This window comes from Eschrichtius robustus, chromosome 3 (assembly GCF_028021215.1).
Source record: "Eschrichtius robustus isolate mEscRob2 chromosome 3, mEscRob2.pri, whole genome shotgun sequence".
Lineage (NCBI taxonomy): Eukaryota > Metazoa > Chordata > Mammalia > Artiodactyla > Eschrichtiidae > Eschrichtius > Eschrichtius robustus.
Window position 1 is genome coordinate 106,844,522 of NC_090826.1, and position 26,943 is coordinate 106,871,464.

A 26,943-nucleotide genomic window follows, 5' to 3' on the forward strand; every position below is an offset into this window, starting at 1 on the left:
GAAGATATTTCCCTCTATTCCTAGTTTGCTGAAGTTTTTTATCATGAAGGTGTTATATAAACAACATTTCTCCAAAAATAAAGAAAAAATCCTACCTCCTTAATAAATCAATTTGTTTTTCCTATTTTCAAGTTTTATTGATTTCAAATAAATAAAATATACTCGTATAACAGGGGAGAGATTATACAGTGTGTAATTATATAAACATGGTTAGACATAGGTATACAATTGCCCCAGGCACACATAATATTATATATTTGGTGATTAGAATGTGACCTTAATTTTGTAATATTACTTTTTCCACTTAAAGTTATATCATAGGCCATTTTCACTATTCCTACACAGATTTCAAAATCATAGTTTTAAGTGTCTCCAAATTCAATATCTTTAATTCACTCATTAATTCATTTCAAAGCATTTATTAACCATTCACTATACATCAGGTACTATGTTGATGATAGAGATACAAAAAAATAAAACCCATTACTACTTTCGGGTACCTCACAATCATAGAAACAAATTCAGAACATCGTGTGTTCTAAGTTGCCTTGATGGCAATATGAGCAGAAAGTTTTTGCAGCTTGGAGGTTGAATGGGGCATTTAATTCTGTGGAGAGAACAAGAAATACTTCACCAAAGAAGTGACATTTGATGTGACTCTTGAATGATAGATAGGAATTTTCCAAATGAAGATGCAGTACTGTAGTGTTACAAAAGTTTAAAGTTGTGAAAGAGTCTGGAAAGTTTCAACAACAATTTAATGACTCAGAAGCTTGAAATTAATTGAGGAGAGCACTAAGTGAAGATACAAAGGTGGATTGGGATAGATTGTGAAATATGCTGAATTTCAAAATAAGAAATTTGGTTTTCCAAATGGAATGAGTCGAAGCCATTAAGTAGTGGGGTGAAAAGATCAGCTTTGAATTTAGCAGGATACTTAAGGAGTGGCATGGAAGACAAATTCCGCATCATATTGAGATACCATAACTTGCCTATTGGGGGAAGGCATTTTACAATAAGTGGTCTCTAATTCATTGCTATTTTAAATAATACAAAATGAATATCTTTATGCATTTGTTTTTATATTATTTTTCAGTTTTCCTTACAGCAAATTCTTGTGAATAAGATAAAAACATCTCATTTAACTGTTTTTGAAATGAATTTTTATGTATTTCATTAGTCTGTTATGCATTTTTGTGAAATTTACTTCCTTTTTCTATATGTACCTTTCTCAATATAATTCAACATACATCTATTAAATATCTACTAAGTGCTATTTACAATTTTATATGCTGTGGGGAAGATCATGAATACAAGTCAAGGGGCTTACAATCTAGTTGGGAAGATAAAGAATAGACTCTAAGACATTACGGAGGTCTTTGAATCCTAAGCTGAAAAATATAAACTAGAGAAAATGGGGCAGTATCCAAAATTTTAATTAGGGCAGAGATACAACCATACCCTAGAAAGAACACTTTGGTTGAAATAGATAGGTAGATTAGAAAAGACTCGTATAAACATTATTAGTAGCCAAAGGGAACGAGATCTTGAAGTATGGGGCAGAGAAATTGGAATGATCTATTCAGGATTCTGAAATTGAAAAATTCTTCTCTAAAAATGGAAGGAAAATCATCTCTAATGTGGGCAAAACCAATAAACACTCTCCTTTGTGGCCATTTAATGTTCAGTTACATCCAAATATCTTTTTCTGGAATAAAAAGAGAAGAGGGGGTCCAAATTGGTTAAGGTAATTTTCCATAATCAAAACAATTTTTAAAAATTCTAGTAGAGTTGAAAAGTCATCGTTTGTGATATCTCAGTGACAGACTAATATAACAATCTGGGTAGATATGGTGCTATTTTATGTGATCACTACAACACCCCCATGAGGTAGTTATTAGAAGTTTTTGAGGAAGCAAAGAAGATAATCTTGATGGGGAAAGAACAGTGAACTGGGGTTTAATGTCAGCTAGAGCAATGCTTCTCAGCTTTCAGATGCATCTGAATCACTTGAGGATTTTGCTAAAAGGCAGGTTCCGATTCAGTAGGTCTGGGATGGGGCCTGAGATTCTGCATTTCTACCAATCTCCCAAGTGATGCCCCTGCTGCTAGTCCACAGATCCTACTTCAGGTAGCACAGATCTGGAGCAGTGGTTCTCAAATTACAGTGTATTTTGTTGGGCATTAAATGGTTCTGAGACCAATGCCAATGTGTGTGTGTGTGTGCGTGGGCAGGGGGTGGTCTCCAGATACCAGCAAACAATTCTCAAACACTAGTAGGATGTTCAAGAGGTCAACTCAGTTCTGATGCTTACCTACCCAGATATAACATCAGATTCCACAAATTGAGGGCTCAGTCCTACAGGACTGCCCCCTCGAACCCACTTCAGACACCAGTCATAAGCCCAGGTTATTACCTGGGCTTCTGACCAACCAGCTACAGATTGGAGGTTCCAACGACCCCCTCCTTGGATTTGGACTTCAGATGCCATTCTCAAGCCACGTTGTTACCTATGCTTCTAACCAACTGACTACAAATCACAAATTCCCACAACCCCTTCCTTGGGTTTGATTAATTTGTTAAAGCAGCTCACAGAACACAGGAAACCCATTTACTCACTAGATTACCGGTTTGTGAATATAACTCAGGAACAACCAAATGGAAGAGATGCACAGGGGAAAGCACGCTGAGATTCCATGCCCTCTCCAGGCACACCGCTCTTCCCTAATCTCTTCAGTTCACCATGCCGGGAGCTCCCTGAACCCCACTCTTTTGGGTTTTTATGGAGGATTTATGAAATAGGCATGACTGATTAAATCACTGGGCATTGGCTATTGATTCAACTTCCAGCCCCTGTCGCCTCCCCAGAGGTCAGGGGATAGGCAACTGAAAGTTACAACCCTCTAATCACAGTGCTTGCTCCACTGGTAACCAGCCCCTATCCTTAGTTGCTTTCTAAAAGTCAGCATATTAACATAACAAAGGGCACATTTTATCACTCTCAACAGTTAGGAAATTAGGAAAGTATTGGGAGCTCTGAGCCAGGAACTGTGGAGAAAGACCAAATATATATGAGAAATATATTTTGACCATCTGGATAACCAAATATATATTTCTTATAAATCACAATATTGCAGGCATTTAACTTATTTCATTTTTATGTTATAAATAATGCTATCATTAACATCCTTTAACATAAATCTTGGTCTACAATGCTGAATCTTTCTTTAAAAGGCTAAGTTGCAAGGGTTTCATATTCTTGCCACATTGCTGTCCAGAAAACATTGTACTAAGATCTCATTTCACCTCATTTTTGCTAACACTGAGTAATTGTCTTTTAATTTAGTAAAAACGAGGTAAAATGAGAACACACAGTGGACAGAATGTAAGTTAGTATAGTGTTTCCTGGAGAACAATGTGGCAAGTGTATGAAACTCTTGAAACTTCCCAAGGCTTTGAAATATATATACTATTTAAAAGACTATTACTCAGATGGGCAGTTCTCACTTGGAGTCTTATGTCATGGCAATCAGGTGACAGCTGAGACGACGTGTGCTATGACCTCTCTGCTCACATATTTAGAACGTCAGCTGGGATAACTAGAACTTCTGGGGGCTGGCTGCACATCTCTCTATCCCAAACATGCTCTTCATGTGGCTAGCTCGGGCTTCCTCACAGGATGATGATCTCAGAGTAGCTGGACTTCTTACGTGGCTGTTGACTTCCACCAGAGCAAACTTTCTAAGAGACCCAGACAGAAGCTGCAAGACTACCTATCACTTAGTCTTGGAAGCCATTCAGTGTCATTCCAACTGCATGCTGTTGGTCAAAAGCAAGCCATGAAGACAGCTTAGATTCAAGGGGAAGAGACTGCACGAGGGCACAAATACTGGGAGATGTGAAGGGTTGTGGGGAGGGGACTTTTCTTTAATTGGCATTTCTTTCAGAAAACATTTTCAAATGTTTGTTGGCTGTTTATAAACCATGACCTTAATTCTCATGTTGCTATGAATGCTTTTTATTTACTGCAGGAAGAACCTGAAGAAGGAAGGGCCTGTATTTACAAGTCAGTGATCATCAATACTTCTAAGGAGATGATGTGCTTCAGTGACTATCCCATCCCAGATCACTATCCTAACTTCATGCACAACTCCCAGGTCCTGGAGTATTTCAGGATGTATGCCAATGAATTTGACCTTCTACAGTACATTCGATTTAAGGTAGGGAATTTCATGGGTATCTCTGTGTTCTGAGTTGTTCGTCAAGTAAATGAATAACCGGTCTCATTTACCGGTGCTTAGATTGGTTTGATATGCTCATGTATCTATCCTATCCAGACTCCACTCTGTGTCTTCTCTGTGTCTGAAAATATTCATGGAAAGGTCCCTCTTCTATGTATTTTGACTGCAGATCCGGGAAGCCACCTTCATTTCATTGCCTTCATTCTATATCATTTGATTACAATAAAACAATGAGGGGAACTGACAGGTATGGGAACTTTAAAACCTTCTGGTTCCACAACTTGTTCCACAACTTGCTGCTTAGCCCTTTCATAGTTTCTGAAGTACTTTCCAGTGCATTATTTATGTGATCACAACAACCCAGTGAAGTAGGTATTGAAAAGTTATGAGGAAGCAAATAAGTTAACTCTGGCATACAGGGAGGAACATGGAATTGGGAAGCAAAAACTTGAGTTCTAGTCTATGCTCTACCACTAATCAACTTGTGACTTCAGACAAGTAAGTTCCTCAATGCCGATGTGTCTTAAGTTTATCTGTAAAACAAGATGATTGTACTAGATCACTTCATTGGTTCCTTCCTGCTGTAAAGTCTTCCGTGATATTCCTATCATTCTAAACCATGCCCATAAAAGAATCAATACTTCTGACAGCTGGCAAAAAGCCCAAATCTTCTACCTTCTTATCATTCTACTAAATCATGCCTTTTTCTGTTTAATGACAAAATTAAAATGGCAATATCCAGTGACGACTTCCAAAGTCAGTCATTTACAGCCTAGTGGTCCTTCTCTTCACTTGTTTAAACACTTATTGAACAGGTTTGTTACCATACTAAGCACTGAAGACACAAAAACAAAAAAATTAGTGATTTCACAGTCTAGTTAAGGAGATAGAAAAATGAAATTTAATTGTAAACATAATTATTAAAAATAAAGAGTTACAGAGTGATAAATGCCACTGAAATCTATTCATTGCAGCTCGGAGGAGGGACACTTAACCCATCAGGGCATGAGGCATCAGGCACCAGGGAAATTTTCTTAGAGGAGATAATACCAAGCTAAATGTTGAAGGGTGAGTATCTCCAAATGGAGAAAGAATAAAAGGATGATCCAGGCAGAAGCACCAGCCTGTGTAAAAGTAAGAACGTGATAGAGAAAAACAATAAATAGTATAGGAAGGCTTGGGTATACAAGAGGGGTATCTCTATTAGTCAACCAAGACATTATGTTCATAAACCCGAGAAGCACACAGGAACACATTCTTAATGTTTCCTTAACCTGGGTAGAGTAACCCATATTTATTATTATTTTTTAAAGCTAAAAATTGTGCCACTGACTATCCCATCTCACACCTTCTTTCTTTATAGTTACTTGTAAAATGGGCATTTATGGGAGTCAAAGAGAGGTTCATTTACATAAAATATGAGCCACTGAGATGTTTTCCTACTCTATTAGGAAAGGGAGCCCTCTAGCTCAGTCACAAGTTTAAGGCCAGACAGTGAGAACAGGACTTGAGGTAAGAAGGCATCAGAGAGTCTCAGGATGTCTGGGGATATGGGGAGGAATAGGCATTTAGTGCATGGAGTGTCTCAGAAGCACAAGAGAAGCCCAAACTTTATTCAAGTATCACATTGCCTTAGGGTATGGTCCAAGAGAACTAGTAATCTGCACTTTTCTAGAAGCAGAGGAGAGTGCAACATTAGTCTGCCAACTCTATGTTTTATTTAGCTTGCCTCATGTAAGTTTTCTCACTCTGACCACAGCCCCAAACAAAAAAGTTCTGATTTGTGGAGTATGAAAATCAAATACCCCTGCATGAGGCCTGTTATGTGGTATCCGCCCTTTGTTTACCCTCTGCAAGGAGAGTCCTGTCAGGGAAGATGTCCACTATATAGGCTGTGGTTATAGTCTCCTGTGGCTATCCCTTTTCTTTTTAGACCACCATGTGCAGTGTGAAGAAGCAGCCTGATTTCTCCACTTCAGGCCAATGGGAGGTCGTCACGGTATCTGAAGGGAAAAAGGAGGTGAATGTCTTTGATGGAGTTATGGTTTGCACTGGTCATCACACCAATGCTCACTTACCCTTGGAAACCTTCCCTGGTAAGTAGCCTACCAGGAAGGAAGACACTTGGACTATGCCTGTGACCTGATCCCTAAAGAATGGGAGGATTGTTGTCTGAGTGATTCCTACCTTGGGATGAAATAAGGCTTATCCTAATTCTGCATATTCTTCGGAAAGATGATGGGGTAACTTGTATTAATGCTATTTAGGAGGTAGAGATAACAGTAATTTGGGGGACTAGAGGAAAATCAGAAGGCTCTATATTTAGTTTCACAATGATTTTAGTTTTCCTAAGGATAATAAGAGTTGATCTGCATTAGGTTGAATGAAGGCTTTTTTAGCAATTGAAGTAACAAACAGAAATATTGAGTTTCTAAGGAAGAAAACAAAGAAAGCTTAAAGAAAGAGTTTAATTACAGTCTTTGGCCTGGATTTTCATTTTGAGGGGAAAAAACCACTCTATGCATACTCTAGAGTATATAAAAACATATATACTCTCATTGGAATGGAAGTAGGTATTTAGAGAAGATGAAAAGAGGGGGTGGGGGATGGGCAAAATAGGTGAAGGGGATTAAGAGATACAAACTACCAGTTATAAAATAAATCAGTCACAGGGTTGTAATATACAGCACAAGGAATATAGTCAAAACACTGTAATATTGTAATAACTTTGTATGTTGCAAAATCTATAAAATATCAAGTTCCTATGTTGTACATCTGAAACTGCTATAATATTATAAGTCAACTACACTTCAATTAAAAAAAATAGGATGAAAAGGCAAAAGAGAATGGAGATTTTCTGAAGCAGTTTGGATTTGTGAGTCCACAGGTCCAAAATACTAACAGATCCTGAATTAAGCAGACTACTTATGATAAGGAAATCACAAGGTTACACTCTGAGGCTATGGGAAAAGAAAACAGGCAAAAATATTCAGAAAGGCAAGAGTGCACCTGAGTAAAAGGAGAACATACAGAGAATATATGCATAAACTCTACACACTGCAAAAAAAAAATGAATGATTTAACAAATGATATCAGATAAACCATCACCCAGTAATTATTTTCCCTTCTCTTGCAGGAATTGAGAAGTTCAAAGGACAATACTTTCATAGTCGAGATTATAAGAATCCAGAGAGTTTCACTGGAAAGAGTCATTATAATTGGCACTGGGAATTCTGGAAGCGATCTGGCTGTGGAAATTAGCCACACAGCCAAGCAGGTTTGAATTAGTAAATTATTTACTTTGCTTCACCAAGGAAGCTGCAGGTGGACCCAGCAGAGTGTATGGATACCTGCACACAGCCCATCAGTGCCAATGGCAAATGCAGGGCTTGGTTTCATTGCCTCAGTTGGCAACATTATGATTGATGATGTGATGGAGCCAAGGTTACAAGTTAGATTCCCATCATTCATTTGGCCTCACACTAAGGAATTTGGTCATGACCACAGACTGTGCTCATAATCTCACTCAGCTGTCTCTTCAGAGTGTGCCTCTGGCTCTGAAGAAGACCAGGTGATTGCTGGGAGAGCTTGTTAGAATGCAGCATTTGGAGTGTGGATCACCTGTTGGCCAGCAGAAGTGCTATGCTCTTATCTGAAGGAAAGTGTACTCAGTCATTGAAAGCTTTTCACTCATAGGATGGTGGGGGAATACTCTTCTTCACTCTTCTTTACTCCCCAAATGGAAAAAAGAAGCAATCTAATCCTTCTAAAGACAACAATCCCACTACAGGGCATATACCCTGAGAAAAACATAGTTCAAAAAGAGTCATGTACCACAATGTTCATTGCAGCACTATTTACAATAGCCAGGACATGGAAGCAACCTAGGTGTCTATCGACAGATGAATGGATAAAGAAGATGTGGCACATATATACAATGGAATATTGCTCACCATAAAGAGAAATGAAATTGAGTCATTTGTAGTGAGGCGGATGGACTTAGAGTCTGTCATACAGAGTGAAGTAAGTCAGAAAGAGAAAAACAAATACCATATGCTAACTCATATATATGGAATCTAAAAAAAAAAAATGGTACTGATGAACCTAGTTGCAGGGCAGGAATAAAGATTTAGACATAGAGGATGTTGAGGACACAGGGTGGGAGGGGGAAGCTGGGGCGACATATATACACTACCGAATGTAAAATAGCTAGCTAGTGGGAAGCAGCAGCATAGCACAGGGAGATCAACTCAGTGCTTTGTGATGACCTAGAGGGGTGGGATAGGGAGGATGGGAGGGAGGCTCAAGAGGGAGGAGATATGGGGACATACGTATGCATATGGCTGATTCACTTTGGTGTACAACAGAAACTAACACAGTATCGTGAAGCAATTATACTCCAATAAAGATCTATTAAAAAAAAAAAGAAAAAAGAGAAGACATACCTGCTGCTGCTGTGTGTTTTCACCACCAGTAATGTCTCCCACCACGGAATGGACACGTCCTCCTGCAGAAATGTATAATCCAGTGAGCTACAGAGGTACACCTGGTTGAATGCAACCTTGAAAGAGCTGACTAGTTTAGTAAAAGAAATCTACCCAGGAGCTAGAAAGGGTACATAGATCAATTCTGTGATTGTTTTATGGCACTTAAAACATTCAGCTATCAACTAAGAAGACTGGCAGTACCATGTCTAGGAGAAAGAAGACTGATGATTCTGTAACCCTGCAGTGTCACGAGTTCCCTGTAGGAGATCACTTTGACATAACAATCACCCCTCTAAATGGGGCACTGCCTCCTTCTGGCTACATGAGACCCTATTAAATTTTATTTACAGTTTCTTGGGAAAATAAGAAGCAATGCTTAATCTTCTTTAGTTTATATTTTTATGGATACATGTTATTAATATGTTTCCAAAATTGTATGAAGTTCCTAGAAATCTGTCAATGTCTTTGGTGTCCATGATATGTCTTGTTATAATGTAATTAGTCATAATTCCAGTTATTACCTTAAAATGTTATGTCACTGAAACAATCAAATTTCCTAGTCAGTTACATTAAAGTGAACTCTCATCAGGTCTTTAGAACTAAAAAAAAAAAAAAAAAAAAAAGACAACATGGATATCAGTATGAAAAGCAACCACTGCATTGTAGCACATACAAGCAGCTCTCCCCAGCCTTTGCATACAATTAGGTAACACAGAATAACATTCACTCTAAAGCAGTTTCTATGTCCTTGCGGTTTTTGAGTTGTTTGTTTTGTTTTTTGTATGATAGATTTTGAACTGGGAAGAAAGTATCTTCATTATAAATTCCTAGAAAAAGACATTATTGATACATTTTGCTATTCATGTCTTTATTGAATCATAATTTTGCTGGCAATAGGTAAATGCCTGGTTGTTCTTCAGTAACTTTAATTAAGCTGTGCTTCTACACAAATTGTTTTAAAATTATTTTTAAAAATAGAAGTTTAATGCCACAACTTTGTTAAATGAACTTTACCCACAAACTCCGTTCAGTAACACTTCCTCTCGGTCTATCCCCATTGATCACCACAAAACTGATTTAATATATTACTCCATGAATTAATTCAACAAGCATTTATTAGGAGATAGGTATATAAACAATAAAGGGTATGGGTGCTATGATAAAAGAATGTACAAGGTATGTGGTGGGGACCGAAGGCATGAGCTTTCTTTAATACCATTGGCTTGTTAAATGGTCAGTTATAGAGGAGCTGGGCCTTACAAGCACTGAGCAATTGTAAATTGCCAAAGAACGAGGCAGCAAGAGCGGGTGGAGGTAAGGTGGTTGTGTCTGAGAGAGCTTTGTGACGTATGTATTTTTGTCACTATTTTATACATAGAGAACTTTTTAACTGAAGCTCTGAGCATTTACATTACTCATAACCTATATTGAAAAAGTTATATAGACTGCACACAAAACTATTTGATTTCTAACATCACGCAGGCTCTTTCAATTGTGACACGTAAAAGTGCTTATTTATGATAGCGGTTATGGTCACCATCGGTGAGAATATATGTATGAAGTACATGATTATCCCTCTATAGACCGGTCACCTTTTAACATGAAGGGTTAGACAAAACACCATAAAACAATGCACTTATATAGCTTACAACCGTGGAAACTATCTCCAGAGAGTTTTATAATATAGAGAAAGTGATGCTTTTGCCAGGTAGTTGAATACCAAACTTTTATCAGCTCTGAATGTGGACTTTAGCCAGCAGATAACAGAAAGACAGACCAGCTTCCTGTGGTTCTACTTGTAATCTTCAGTTTTTCCCTTAAATAATCGATGAAACATTACTTAAGCACAGGCTTTGGAGTCAGTCAGACTTAGGTCGGAAATTCAGCTCTACCATTTAGTAGCTACATGACCTCAGGCAAGTTATTCATCCTCTCCATGCTTCTCATCCATAAAAAGGACATAACAGTACCTACCTCAAGAGGTTGTTGTATTGATTAAATAAAAATATAAAGGACCTAGTACAGTGACTTACAGGTTACAATTCTCAACAAAAGGAAGTGATGCTGATGATAGGCTGGGGACTAAAGGGTGTATATGCTCTACCTCCCACCTTGGAGAAAACACATTTGGAAAGATAAAAGATAAGAATATATAATGTTAAATATCAATATAAATAAGTTTTTTTGTAATAATGTAAACAATGTCAAAGGCAAAATAAAGACTGAAGGTTTTGGATTAAATGATGTCCAGTTGCTTTCAGCTTTACTGTTCCACGATTTTAAATGAGTTGGACAGGTGACAAGTGCTAGAGAAGTTCAGAAGATGGAGAGAAAATTATCAGCCAGAACAGTCAGTGGTATCTTCATGGAGGAGGGAGACTTGATCTGGATCTTAAAAATGAATAGGCTTTGGAGAATGAAGGGGATAGGGGGCTTTTCAGGGAGGCATAATGACATTAAACAGAAATGCGCTGGTAGTTCAGAGCAAGACATAGTCTTGGTCAGTGACTACACCAACTTAATTGTAAGCTTAGTGCTTGAGAAGAAAACGGCAGGAAATTTAAAAATATATATATTGCCAGGGAATAAAAAGCCAGACTAATGAGTTTGAACTTCATCCTGAAGAAACTGGATTCCCATTCCTTCAGAGAAATGAGTCAGAGAATGGCAAAAACAAACATTTTTTTCCCATGCCTCAGGTTTTCCTCAGCACCAGAAGAGGGGCTTGGATCTTCAATCGTGTCGGAAACTATGGATATCCTTTTGATGTGTTGCTGACTTCTCGATTTCAATATTTTATGAGGAAGATTTGTGGTCAATCATTAGCAAATACATTTTTGGAGAAAAAGATGAACCAAAGGTTTGATCATGAAATGTTTGGCCTGAAGCCTAAACACAGGTATGTTCCCAGGCTGGGAGGTGGGCAGTAACAGCCAAGACAAAGAAAAAGGACTGTTCACATAGGCTAATAGTATAGCTACCTCTATCTGTACTTTAAGCAAATCCACAAAATCTGAGATTAGATTTCTACCTTTCCCCGAGGTACCAGTTCTTTTTACATGATGCCCAATAGCAACAACAAAATAGTAGTAGTGGGCAATGCATCATTCATTCATTCATCCAACAAACAACTGAGCATCTGTTATGAGCCAAGCATTATACTGGCATGAGAATACTGAGACTAAAGACCTAATAGTAATAGTAATACTAATAATAACACCGTACTTTCTTGAGGACTTAATATAAGACAAGCACGGTGCTAAATGTTACACACGTTATCTCATTTAATCCTCACAACAGCCCTATAGGTTGGTGCTATTTTGATCTCCATTTTGCAAATATAAAAATTGACACTTAAGAGAACCTAATTTGCCCAAGATCACACAAGTAATAAATGACAGACTGGAGAAATGGATATTTCCTTTAATACTCTAACAAGAAGACAGACAATAGAATATGATAAAGAAATGCATGGATTCCTATGCGAGTATGAAGGATAGGAGTCCTCACACAGCCTACAAGGTAGACTGTGATAGCATTTCCAGAGGCTGATTTTAAATGCTGTTTTCCCTTTCAACTTCTTTTTATTTTATTTTTATTAAATTATGTATTTATTTATTTATTTATTTATGGCTGTGTTGGGTCTTCGTTGCTGCGCGTGGGCTTTCTCTAGCTGCGGTGAGTGGGGGCTACTTTTCGTTTCGGTGCGCGGGCTTCTCATTGCAGTGGCTTCTTGTTGCGGAGCACAGGTGTAGGCGCGCAGGCTTTGGTAGTTGCAGCACGTGGGCTCAGTAGTTGTGGCTAGAGGGCTCCAGAGTGCAGGCTCAGTAGCTGTGGCACACTGGCTTTGTTGCTCTGCGGCATGTGGGATCTTCCCGGGCTCGAACCCATGTCCCCGTGTCCCTGTGCCACCAGGGATGTCCAATGTTTAGATTTACTTCCTATAAAATAGTGAGTGCAATAAGCACCCATATACCCTTCACTTAGATTCACCTATTATTAACAGTTTACTATATTTGCTTTCTCTCTCTCCCTCTCTCTGGAGACAGATAGATCCATACATATATAGCATCCATATATATATATATGTATTCATACATTTTGTTTTCTGAACGATTCGAGAGTAACTTGCAGTCAATAAGACACTTTACCCTACATTCTTTAGCATATATTGCCTAAGAAAAAGGGCATTCTTTACATAAACATAATATAATTATCACACTTAGTAAATTTAACATTGATAAAAATACCATTATCTAATATACTGCATATTCAAATTTCCCAAATTGTTTCAATAATACTTGTAGCTTTTCTTTATTTTTGGCCATGCCGTGTGGCGTAAAGTGTGGAGTCCTAACCACTGGACTGCCACAGAATTCCCTGTAGCTTTTTTATTTTTAAATCCAGGATTCTGTCAGGTATTACACCATTGCATTTAGTTGTCATACCTCTTTAATCTCTCAATCTGAAATAATTCTCTATTTTTTTGACATGGATTTTTGTTTATTTAAGAACTGAAGCCATTTATTTTGCAGAAAGTCTCTAAATTCGGACTTTCATAGTTGTTCTTCCTCTATTAGATTTAGGTTAAACAGTTTTGGTGCGAATACTCATATGTTATGTTGGGCCTTCTTGGTGGATCACATCAGGAGCCATATGATAGCAGTTTACTGCATATTAATGATGTAGAATTTGATCACTTGGATTAGGTGGTATCTACTAGGTTTCTTTATTGTAAAGATATTTTTTCCTTTGAAATTAATCAGTGGGGTGATATTTTGAGACTGTGTCCGCCAACAACCTTTCAGGCATTTATTTCACCCAATTATGGAAACTGTAGCGTCCATAACTTTGGTGATCACAAAATAAATTGAGGCTTTATGGAATAATAAGAGATAGTCAAACAAACAGGGTAAGGAAGTAGCATTCTAATTATAAATACAAGGTCTTGGAATAGCAAAAAATACATTATGCTCTGAGGCTGAACATAGTTTGGTTTGGCTGGACTATAGGCGAAGATGGAAGAGTGACTGAGTACATCTCCTGGTTCACTGGGCAGATACATGAAAATGATTGTATGCTCTGCTAAATAAAAAGTTTAGAATGAAGACAGCCCAGAGCCATTGAAAGATTTTAAGCAAGTGAGTGACATAATAATAAATACATTTTGGAACAATCACTCCAAAAATGATGTAGAAGATAGATTGAAAGGGGATGGAGCAGGAGGCCCTAAAAGACAGCTGTAATGGCCCAGGTGAAACAGAATAAGTAAAACTGTTCTGGGGATGTTAAGAGGAGAAAGGGTGGCCTTGGTGACCAGATGTAAGACTCACAGTTTTGTGGCTTGGGCAATAATGTGGATGGTGGTACTGTTATTGAAAAGGAGTAAGTTTGGAGAGAAAGATGAAATGATGAGGTTGGAATGAGAACAGAATCTGTACCTAAAGGTTTGCATCTAAGAATTACTAAATGCAGCAAACCAGTAATACTGTTTCAACATATCTTGTTCCTAAGAAGAGGCCAGCTCTGTCTGAACATGATGGGCTGAGGATTCTCAGTCTATTAACACAGGATCCAAGGATTCACACTGCTTTTAGAAAGGTCCAAGATTCTGCACCTTATCCTATGCTATTTCTAGGAAATACTACTTACCATGCCCAGAGGAGCTCAAGAGAGTTCATAAAAAACCATTTTGATATAAATCCTAAAATCCTAGGCTGTGTGACCTTGGGCAAGCCACTTAACTTCTTTAGGCCTCAGTTTCCTCATCTATAAAATCTGGATAATGACAATTGTCCTGCTTCCTTCGTTGGGTTTGTGTGAAACTCAAATAAGTTAATGTATGTACAATCAATTTATAACTGTAAGTCACTATACACATGTAATTTGTTATACCGTGTGGAAAATGATGGTTCAAGCCTAGTTCTTGCGCCTTTGAAGCGGAAAAGAGACTCAACAGAATGCTAGTAGTCCAGTTCTGCAGATTTCTTGACATATGGATAGAAGCTACTAGACTGTGGCCTTATCATATCACTGAGAGCATTATTAGTCCTTGAGAAACCATGCATGTGCTCTTCAAACAAAACCATCCTTCCCTCACTTCTCCAGCACCTTCTCTTTCAATGCCATCCAGGGTCCAACTTTTACTCTGAGATCCTTATCTTTATCAAGCTGGTATACATTAGACCTTTCCCAAATTTCATGAATAAAGGGAGACTATTGGCATATTGATTAACCACCTCAATCAAAGTAGAATTTTACTTACATGGTAATGATCTCTCTCTCTCATGATCTCTCTCGTTTTTCCTTGTTTATCATCTTTCACAGAGCTCTGAGTCAGCAACCAACCATAAATGATGATCTGCCAAACTGCATAATTTCTGGCTTGGTGAAGGTGAAAACAAATGTGTAGGAATTCACAGAGACAGCGGCCATATTTGAGGATGGCTCCAGGGAAGATGACATTGATGCTGTTATCTTTGCTACAGGCTATAGCTTTGCCTTTCCGTTTGTTTTTTTGTTTGTTTGTTTTTTGTTTTGGTTGCGTTGGGTTTCTGTTGCTGCGCAAGGGCTTTCTCTAGTTGCGAAGAGTGGGAGCTACTCTTCGTTGTGGTGAATGGGCTTCTCATTGCGGTGGCTTCTCTTGTTGTGGAGCACGGGCTCTAGGCGTCTGGGCTTCAGTAGTTGTGGCTCTTGGGCTCTAGAGCGCAGGCTCAGTAGCTGTGGTGCACGGGGTTAGTGTCTCTGCGGCATGTGGGATCTTCCCGGACCAGGGATTGAACTCGTGTCCCCTGCACTGGCAGGCAGATTCTTAACTGCTGCGCCACCAGGGAAGTCCTGCCTTTCCTTTTCCTGAAGATTCTGTCAAAGTAATCAAAAACAAGATATCCCTGTATAAAAAGGTCTTCCCTCCTAACCTAGAAAAGCCAACTCTTGCAATCATAGGCTTGATCCAGCCCTTGGGTGCCATTATGCCCGTTTCAGAGCTCCACGGACACTGGGTCACTCAAATATTTAAAGGTAAGTGACCATGTAAGATGACTATCTAATTTCTTAGTAGTGTGTTTAATTATGTTTATGTTCTTGCTCATAAATAGCTGAGACAGTATGTATGATTGTAACAGTGCCTAGCACAAAATTAGTGCTCAATAATTAATTTTTGAGGGAATATAAAGTAGTAATTTATAACCACGGATATATAGCAGAATCTACTAGGAAGTTTTCCCAGAATGGGCATGCTTTGCCTGATGCTGTTTATTTAATAAGTCTCGGGTGGGGCAGACGTAAGAGCCCCACATTTGAGAAAATGTTCCCCAGGTGATTCCAATGTGCACTCCAGTTTAAAATCCACTCATCTAGTTTTGAGACAACTAATATATATTTGTGAAGCAAAAGAATTTAATCTTCTTTAATTATAGTTAGAGAAAGTCAAATATAGAAGTGCTGTGATTTGATTTAAGCCAAAAATTAAGACCTGGTTAAAGACTAGTCCAGAATGTAGAAAATTCCGCCATTCGAATTCTCACTTTCCTCTCTTTATATTCCCTCTTTCAGAAAGTTTTGGCTAGGAGAATGTGAGAAAAAAGTTTGAGGTTTGAGATAGTAGGCTCAATATGAATCAAAAGAATGATGTGGCTTCCAAAAGACTTCACTATATCTGGCATTATTAAAAAAACATAATGTCCTGGAATTTACAACTGTTCTTCCGTGAACTGGTCAGACCACACCCAAAGATATTTTAAAAGTGAAACTGGAGTACGTTAAAAGGAGCGAGACAAGAATGGTTAAGGGATTTGAAAATGTGCCATTTGAAGTACAACTAAAGGAGCTGGAGAGGTGTGGCTAGAGAGGATAAGATTTAGGGGAGATATGAAAGTTCCATTCAGATATCTAAAGAGATGCCCCAAGGCAGAAGGTTTTATTTCCTTAGTATCTCTTCAAAGGGTTGAACTAGAAACAAGGAGCGAAACTTTGAGGGTTTGCATGATATCAGCTTAACATTAAAAATAAACTTTTGCCAGGCCAATATGAAGCAGATTCAAGCCTCAGAATAGGGAGAAATCAGATGATTTTTAAGGTCCCTTCTAACAAAGAAGTTCCTTGACTCTATGATTGTTATAATAAAATTTGCTACCATTACTAATGTTTAATTCAAACCATTCAAAGTGCTGGTTGAAATTACAGCATCTTCTCCCCTAGTAAAGATCCTCATGGAAGCAGAGAAAAAATAAGCAATGGTGTTAGAGCTGATAGATAAAAAACTTTTCCAAATTTCCTCAAAGTTCTTTCATTTCTTAATTCCTTTCAATTCTATCCAGTAGATCATGTACTCCTTGAGCACTGGACCAGCAATCCAATGCAAGTAAACCATTAAGTTGGCTTAATTCCAGTCATATAAATTGGATCTTTTAATTGGGTCAATTAAATAAGAGGAAAAAGTTGCATTAAAATAGGCCACAGCATCTTAGTACACTTAGAACAACTGAGACTCTTTTCCAGGACCAAGTGAACCATTGAGAGGATTAGGGAAAATGAGTATTTGGAAGATTCTGCATTATGGCTATAGGATTAGGGGATCTTAGGGGAAATGTACAAAAAGCCCAGTTTCCTCTGCTGGCAAAGCTTAGTGCTAATTCCTCCAGCTTTCTTTTAACACTTGGAAGGAAGGAATCATCAGAGAATCCCTATAACTTTATCAAACTTCCAACAGGAAACCTGAGTTTTTTGTTGTACCCATAGCCCTACTGTCTGCCTACCAAATCCTTGCCTTTCTCATCTCTGAATTCTACCTTCACTGTGCCAATTTTAAGACCTTACTTAGAATCAGCTAGTTTCTCCCATTCTTTCACACCTGCCCAACTCAGCCTGTCGTCTTCCCTGGCCTGTCCTTTCCCTACCAAGCCCCATTTCCCTTCTTCCTTTGTTCTCTAGAATTACTATTCTCTTGTCAAGAAAATATTCCACCCTTTTATAGAACACTGAACCCACTTGCTTGCCTTGACAGAAATCTAGTTTTCTTTTGTCTCATTTGTAGCCCTCTCAAGAGCCCTTGCAAGTGTTCCACTTTCATTTAGTAACTTTCTTCCCTTGAAAACCTTGCAAACTGTATGAAATGATACCAATTCTCTGGATCACAAGGAGGCATTATGTCATACCATGGCATTCAAGTTCCTCCACAAATTGGATACAGGCTGCTTTCTCAGGCCCATCTTTCACTAGTCTTTACCATCCATCCAACAATCTTCTAGATGCACTGAATGACTTACCCACTATGCAGCAAACACAGCAGGTACTCTTGTACCCTGTGCCTTTGCTTCTGCTGTTCTCTCTGCCTGGTATGCCTGCCCTTTACTCGTTATTTGTGTGGAAAAAGCCTGTTTATTTCCTCCCTCTCTTTGTAGTATATTGAAAGCTCTTTAAGTAAAAGTATCATGTTTATTTGCCTTTGTCTTCCAAGACTAGACCAGTGCTTAGCACATGGGAGGTAGCTAATACATCTCTATTCAATGTCTGCAAGTTTAGTTTTGGAGGTTTTCTAAACTCTACAGTAGAAAGTTCTTATCTGAGGATCTCAGCTTATAGACTACCTTCTCAATTTCCAGTCATGGTAAAGGCTGGACTGGACTGAAAGAGCAGAATGGCAACCACACCTCCTTTCTCTTGTAACATTATCTTTAGATTAAACATGCAGGGACTAGTCAGGATTACATAAATACAATCTGCCTTAGGCCTGAGAGCCCACTGAAAGACTTAGTTCCACAGAGTTACAATTCAGGCTCGCCCCTCTTGAACCTTGTCTTGCAACCCTTAGGAAATCTCAGAACTTCAGTTCCACACTGTTCTTCAACAACATTCTTCAGCTAACATTTACTGGCCTCTTAGTATATGCCAGACCCTCTGCTAGGTGCTGGAGATGCAAATATGACCAAACAGAAAATTCCTATCTTTACGGAACTCAGAGTCAAGCAAGGAAGACAGACAAGTAAACAGACATTTAATGTGTTCATTCATTCAGCAGATACTTACTATATTCTAATCAAGTGTCCATTAACAATGTAGAGGAGCTGGCTATGGGAGCAGGAAGGAACAAGTACCCAATTCTCCCTACAACTGCAAATACACTGTAAAGGAAAGTTAGAGTTTACTAAAAAGACAAGGACATTTTGACCATAACAGAAAAGAGAACAATTCATGATATTTATGCAAAGTTAGAGAAAAATGACAGAATAAACCAAGTCCTAAAAACTACAAGGAGTTCAGAATTCTGGAAAACAAAGTATTACAGGAATTAAAGAAAATGAAGCTGGAGATATTTATAGAGGCAAAGCCAAGAAAAATCCTTAGGTGCCATGAAAGAAGTTTACATTCAGTGTAGGCAACAGAGAACATTTGAAGGATTTTAACTGGGAGAGGGGGAGTCAAATCAGATCTGTAATTCAGAAGATGTGTTACAGGGGAGTGAAATGGGAAATAGGTCAGTTTCAAGCCTGTGATAAAAGTCCAAGTAAGACATGATGAGGGCTTTAAACTAAGGTAAAGGAATATGGGGAGACAAATTTGAATGAAATTTCACTGGTGAATTTGAAAGGATTTGGATGGAATGTATGTTGGAGATGAAAGCGAGAAAAGAATCTGCTCAGGTGCTATGGCCATTGATTTAAACTGGTAATATAAGAGGAGGAGCAAGATAGGAAGGAGGATACTCCTAGTTGCAGGGCAGGAATAAAGATGTAGACATAGAGGGCTTCCCTGGTGGCGCAGTGGTTAAGAATCCACCTGCCAATGCAGGGGACAGGGGTTCGAGCCCTGGTCCGGGAAGATCCCACGTGCCACGGAGCAACTAAGCCTGTGCGCTACAACTACTGAGCCTGCGCTCTAGAGCCCGTGAGCCACAACTACTGAAGCCCACTCGCCTAGAGCCTCTGCTCTGCAGCAAGAGAAGCCACTGCAATGAGAAGCCCGCACGTAGTAACAAAGACCCAATGCAGCCAAAAATTTAAAAAATAAATTAAAAAAAAAAAAAGTTGTTGACATAGCGAATGGACTTGAGTACACAGGGTGGGAGGGGGAAGCTGGGGCGAAGTGAGAGTAGCATTGACATACATACACTACCGAATGTAAAATAGTTAGCTAGTGGGAAGCAGCAGCATATCACAGGGAGATCAGCTCTGTGCTTTGTGACCACCTAGAGGGGTGGGATAGGGAGGATGGGAGGGAGGCTCAAGAGGGAGGGGATATGGGGACATATGTATGCATATGGCTGATTCACTTTTGTATACAACAGAAACTAACACAGTATTGTGAAGCAATTATACTCCAATAAAGATCTATTTAAAATAAATAAATAAATAAATAAATGAAAGTATCTTCTAAAAAAAAAAAAAAAGACATGTTGCCTGAATGAGGAAACACTGCAACAACAGTATGAATGAATTAAGAAAGAATTGCACCACTGGATAACGTACACATTTTTATACATTCCTATCTATCTACCTATCTAATTTATAGTGATTTTTTGTTTGGTTGGGTTTTTTTTTGGATGAATTGGCTGCCTCTCACAGGCAGGAAATGGACCTCTTCCTCCATAATGTTTTTAGTTAAGAGAAGTAAAAGTTATGGTTGTACTATGAGAAATAATTTGCAAATCAACTCTCAAAATGTGTTTCATGAGCCTCTTAAAACCTGTGATTAACCTCAAATGAAGCATTTCAGTGATTCCTCATTGACTTATGAATATACATAGTAATTCCCAAGGCTAAAATGAAAAGAACACATGGCAAAGCACAGAAGCCTATTTCTTGAGTGTTGAATTTCTGAGTCTCATGTTTTAAGAGGGACACACCAGGATAGTTACTAGAGTGTGCCCAGAGAAGTGTAACCAATGTGGCAGAGAACGTGAAACCTGTTATATGGGGGACTAGTACTATTAAGGCTTTAACGCTAACAATGAGAAGACTTAAAGATGTTATGACAGTTGTTCTCAAGTGGTTCAAACGCTGTCATTTTTTAATACTAGACTCCTTGGCCCCAGAAGGCAGAGCTAAGTCCACTAGTGCCAGTTGCATACAGCCAGGTTCTGGGGTCAATGAAGAGAATAATGTTCCAGCAAGTAGAGCAGCCAAACAATTAAATCATCTCCTCAGGTGATGAGATCCCCATCACCAGAGATATTAAAGGAGGAATGAGATAACCACTTGAGAGTATTTGTACAGTGAAGGATTGTATTAGGTAAGATATATTCCCATTCTAAAATTACACGTTCCAGAATTTTGTGGAGTAACACTTTAGAGTTAGGTGTGGCTAAAATTTTCTACATGGCATAGTGCCTGTAAATCTGGGCATAAGGCTAATCATTTAAATTGAGAGTTGTCTATGTCAACTTAAATACTATTCTACCTTTGTCTAGCCATGTCCTTGGTGTTAAATTCCTGCTACTGGAACTGTTCATTGGTGCTGAAATTTATCTGTTAAGATTGGGTATTATGAGTTGCCCTTGACCTTACCCTTCACTCTCAGTAAATCAAAAAATTTAGAAGGTAAGGCTTATCTTCCATGGAGCTTTAGGCATAAAATAGGACTGAGAGTTTACTTTTACTTCCTTCTCCCTGAGGTATGAAGCCTCTTTGTTATTAAGAGTACAAGTACAGGTGTGTTTCCCATATTCCCCCCACTCTTTTACTTTGTACCTCATTTTCCGTATACTTTTAAGGCCATTTATCATTTCCTCATGTCCATATTTCATTTCCCAATTGAAAGACTATGTTAGGGAGGAGGCAGGTATTGGTTGGAAAGCAGATTAGGAGAAATATCTTCCAAAGGCAAAGTAGAAAAGAGTAAGCTACTGAGGTTAATATGATTATATTCTGGTGGTGGTAGGGTAAGGTGATCAAGTGAAGGTGTAACCTCCTTGGTACAGACAACTAGCCTGTATTCCTTTGAATTTTGCATAGCATGGTAATTGTTAATAGGATTAGTGTTCATACTGAGGTAATTTTACACTTAAAATTTTGATTTTTCTCTTTAGGGATAAAGACATTGCCCTCACAAAATGAAATGATAAAAGAAATAGCTAAGGTTCGAGAGGATATGGCCAAAAGGTAAGAATTCTCCTAGGAAGATAGGTGGTTATTATTTCCTACTTCTTTCTTAATAAGAGCAATGTTGTACTGTATTTATTGTCCTTGTGTTTGTTTAAGGATTTAGATTATATTTTGAAGGAAAAGGAAATAATAGTTTGTGACAATAGATTAGAGAAATACCACCAAGTGGTTTGAATATGGATGGGAAAGGAGAGAAAAGCTTAAGAAAATTCTACGTTTAGGGCCTAAAAGAAAAGTCAAGTAGGAAAAAGCACATGGAGAGAAAACCAGGTATATTATTTTGGCAAGGATTACTTGAAGGGCTATTAGAGCTGCCAGAGAAAGGAAAGGCAGCGATGAATTAATGAGACGTAGATATGGTTAAATTACAAATCTGTAGGTAGATTTACAAATCTGCAGAGGCCACTTTGCTGGCTGTCATGTGACAGCATAATCAGGTCACAGTGGCTCTTGGTATGAGTAATCTATAGGATCTGGGAAGGTGGTACCATCAGCCAGTATTTTAGTGCTTGGGTGGACACATTTAGCAATCTGAATTTCAGAACTTGTGCTTATTCACTTGGTGATCTTTATTTGAACAAAGTTATGTTGATGCAGTTCCTAGATTTTTGTGGAAAAGTCAGAGGCACAATCATCCCATGCCCAAAGACGTGGTTTTCTTCAATTGATTATACCAGCATAACTCTCCCTTCTGCAAGGAGGAGAAAGACATTTTTTATTTAACCCTGATACCCTTTCTACGTGCTCTCCTATTTTCCTCCTCCCTTTCACTGCCAAACTCCTACAATAAATTTTCTACATTATATATATTGACTTGTAATACTTTCCTCTTTGTTCTCAGCTTATCTATTTCTTCCACATCCTTCAAGGACTTATCATAGCTCTATTTTAACTACCCTCTTCTACATTTTTATTTAGCAGTCTTAAATCACGATTTACCAAAAGTCTTACATTCTTCTCTGTTTCATGTGTATCTATCTTATCTAGTCCAGTGGATTATAAGGCCCTTAAGGATAGAGACAGTGTCTTTTCTTTCTTCTCTGTTTACTACAGCTCCTAGCCCAATATTGAGCCAAGAGCAGATACTCAGAAAGCATTGATTAATTGACTGATTGACTGAATTCTTAATAGGCCAGTGTTTCCCTCTTCTCTGCTTCAGGTATGTGGACAGCAAACCACATAACATTCACGGAGACTAATTTGAAGAGGTCAGTTATGTAATAAATTAGAATTGATGATAACTAAATATAGGGGGTATTCTTCTTATAACAGTTCTTCTTATGTCAGACATTGTAGTTATGAAAAACAAAGCAAATGAAATGAAAACCAGGGACTCCAGTTGATGTCCAAGTGCTCCTGTTGATTCTGTTTTCTCATCCATAGAACTTTTGCTCTGTTCTTGTCTTTCCAAGAAGTAAACTAAGTGTTAGTTGTTGGGCATACTGAATTTCATGAAGAAAGCTACTGGATGTACCAGCCAAGTGTGTTCATAAATAAGCTATGGTGTAATACATTTTGGGATTGCTGCCTATTGCTTAACCAAAGAATAAATTTGAACATCTGAAAGAACATTAGAAATTATTATCTATCCCAATGTACAATAAATAAGAGAACCAGAAATGTGAGAATGACAACTTCCTCTTAATAACTGTTCGTACAATTCCCTGCTATTTTGCCTAATTACACCTGTGGAAATGCTTTTTGAGTATTAGAAGGTCTTTTTTCTTCCATAATCCTTGTGATACTGGGGATTTATCCTCTATTAAAATGGACCTAGTATCTTTTAATCTGCAGACTATTCTAGTTCAAAAGTAAATTGAAAGCCGCTTCTTTTTCATTTCCTTCTTTTAACATATAAATTTGCCTCTTTCAGCATGGAAGTTTTTTGAATTAACAGTCTTTTGATAATAGAATTCCTAGTTATCAGTAATAAGTACCTCAGTTTCCTCTTTAAATAAAAGGCATGTAATTCTAAGTTCATTGACACTCTCATTTTACTTATAATATGAAAGGTTACCAAAAAAAATCATTGGTTAAATTCTTAACCAAGGTAAAAGTAAGATGTGAATAGGAAAGTGAACTCAAAACAACTCAAGATACAAAGCCCTAGTTACGGATGAATGTGTATTAATATTCATCAATTTACAACATCTTGCTTTTGTAATTATATTGAGAGGTTATATCATTTTCCCAATTATATTATAGAAGAAAAAAAAATTGCTTTCTTGTAGTGCCATTAAGTAAGGAAGTTCTCAAAAAGCAAACTGATGAGGGTATGTCGCAGGGACACAGGAACCAACTGAAAGTGGTTCCAGTGGCCAAAGCTGGAACAATTTGAACAACAATATAAATTACCTAGTATTGGACTATAATATAAAGTATAAAAAATACCCATGAGTCCATACTGACATAAATAAGCGATAGAATAATAAGAGGGGTAGAATAGAGAAAACTCCCATACGGAAGAATTTCAAACAATTTACATAAATAAACTCTACCCTTCAGGAGGCGGAGCATAACTCCCCATTCCTTAAGTGTAGGCTGCATAGAGTGACTTCCTTCCAAACAGAATGCGTGAAATCTCGGCTTCAGTACCCCGGTGCTGAATAGAAATATGGAGACAGAATTTCAGAGGAAAGAGAAACAGTAGCTTTATTTCTTTGCCAGGCAAAGAGGGAACACAGCAGGCTAGCGCCTCAAAAACTGTGCCCACCCACCCCACCCCCACCTCCACCTCCGGAGAGGATGGTGAGAAGTTTTATAGTAATTGTTCAAAGAGGGCGTGATCAGCTTGGGGACATTCTTCTGATGGGTTGGTGGTGAGATAAGTAGGAGTCAGCATCATCAACCTTCAGGTTCCAACTGGTGTGGGGTCTACGTGCTTGTGGGCGGCATGCCATCGTTAATCCTTAACTTCTCCCACGTGGAGGGGGTTTCAAGTATCTGAAAAACAGCTCCACGATATCTTTGTGTGTATCTGTTGGAAGGAAAACCAGGACCTTGCCCCAAGGCTTCACTATTGTTTCTCTTGACTGTTTCTCCCTGATCTCACATCCCTTCCCTTCCCTAATTAGCAACTGCTTGAATCTGCCCGTTGGAAGTCCGGAAAGGTCATGGAGTCTGAATGAAGGCTATTTCCTGTAATCAAAGAAATGGGGGACACAGAAAGTCTGTGTGCCCAGGAGTCCCACAGGGCCCTGCTCAGCATCAAACCCAGCAGGCAACAACAGCCACCAAGCAACAGTGATATATTTGCCCTGCACTTGGCTCAGATTACCTGAGAAAATACAGTAGTCAAAAAATAGAAGAGGGGGCTTCCCTGGTGGCGCAGTGGTTGAGAATCTGCCTGCTAATGCAGGGGACACGGGTTCGAGCCCTGGTCTGGGAAGATCCCACATGCCGTGGAGCAACTGGGCCTGTGAGCCACAACTGCTGAGCCTGTGCGTCTGGAGCTTGTGCTCCGCAACAAGAGAGGCTGCGATAGTGAGGGGCCCGCGCACCGCGATGAGGAGTGGCCCCCGCTTGCCACAACTAGAGAAAGCCCTCGCACAGAAACGAAGACCCAACACAGCCAAAAATAAAAAACTAAAATAAAAAAAAAAAAAAATAGGAGAACAGAGAAAAATCATATGATTTAAGCTTTTCCAGAATGTCACTTAAGTCAATGAGTGTGAACTCACTTGAAGAAATCTCTCAATAAGGGGTTGATTGTTGTCAAAAATAAATGGTAAGTACAGAAGCTATTCCGTGTGGCAAGAGTGTGGAGAAAAAGAGTTTTCTCATAAATGATTGGAAATATGAATTGGTAAAGCATCTTTTCAAGGAAATAGGGCAGGCGTTAGCAAAATTAGATATGTATGTACAAGTATATTTCTAAACCGAGCAATTGCCTTTACAGGAATAGCTATTAGAGAAATACACAAACAGTGATGCAAAATAGTTGGCCCTCAGTATCCATGGGTTGGGCATCCAAAAATTCAACAAACCATGAATTAAAATATTCAGAAAAAATTTTCCAGAAAGTTCCAAAAGCAAAACTTAAATTTGTTGGGCGTATTTGCTTTACCAAGTCCAAGCTAACTCTGCTCGCCTCATGACAGGCCAATAAATCAGAAACAAGGTGTTGAGGCAAGGAATATGACTTTATTTGGAAAGCTGGCCGAATGAGAAAATGGCAGACTAGTGTCTCAAAATAACTATCTTATCGGGGTCTGGATGCCCGTTTCTTTTATAGAATCAGAGAGGGAGAAGCGGTGAGGAAGTAAAAAGACCGTCAGTCTTGCAAAACATCTCCTGGAAGGGCCAGCCTCAGGGAGGGGATGTGTTAATTTCTTCTTTATTGCAGCCATTCACAGGTGGGTAGAGTTCCCTGAGTCAGGCCATTATGTATGATTATAGTAACAAAAGCAACGAAAAGCAAAGGCTAAAGTCAAAGAAACAGATCCAACATGGAGTGAAAATTGGCTCTTCCCTGTTACATTTGCCTAGAATTTACATAGTATTAGGTGTTTAACTTAAGTAATTTAGAGATGATTTAAAGTATACAGGAGGATGTGCATAGGTTATATGCAAACACTACACCACTTTATATAACAAACTTGAGCATCTGCAGTATGAACGGGGGTCCTGGAACCAATCCCCAGAGTATACCAAGATATTACTGGATTAGATATAGACATGTAGATGTCCCCTGCAGTATTATGTGTATAAATAAACACTGGAGCCAATTTCATGTCCATCAACTGGAGAACATTTATTTATAATAATCCATTCATACCCTGAAAGGGTCTGCAGTTATTTAAAAGAATAAGGCAGATGATAAAAATGCTGAGGGTGATGGACTGATAAAAGCTAACATGTATTATTTACTATGTGCCAGGCACTGGGCTTAATGCTTTACCTGCACTTCTCATTTAAAACCTAGGACAACCCATGTAGGAAGAACTCCTATTTGTCCCATTTTTAAGTGAGAAATTGAGCTACAGAAAATTCCAGAAACTTTGTTAAAGTCACTCTGATACCCAGTCAGGTTTGCACCTACAGCTTAAAAGACCAGAGTGCTCTCTTTTCTTGTTCTCTGTTATAGGGATTTCACAGCCTGACTGATTTGTTCT

General features: G+C 38.5%; 1 pseudogene; it reads left to right on the forward strand.

Annotated features, from left to right (window-relative positions):
• The window catches only part of LOC137760637 (flavin-containing monooxygenase 5-like), a 41,979-nt pseudogene extending 18,951 nt beyond the window's left edge, over window positions 1–23,028 (forward strand).
• The last annotated feature ends 3,915 nt before the right edge of the window (window positions 23,029–26,943 follow it).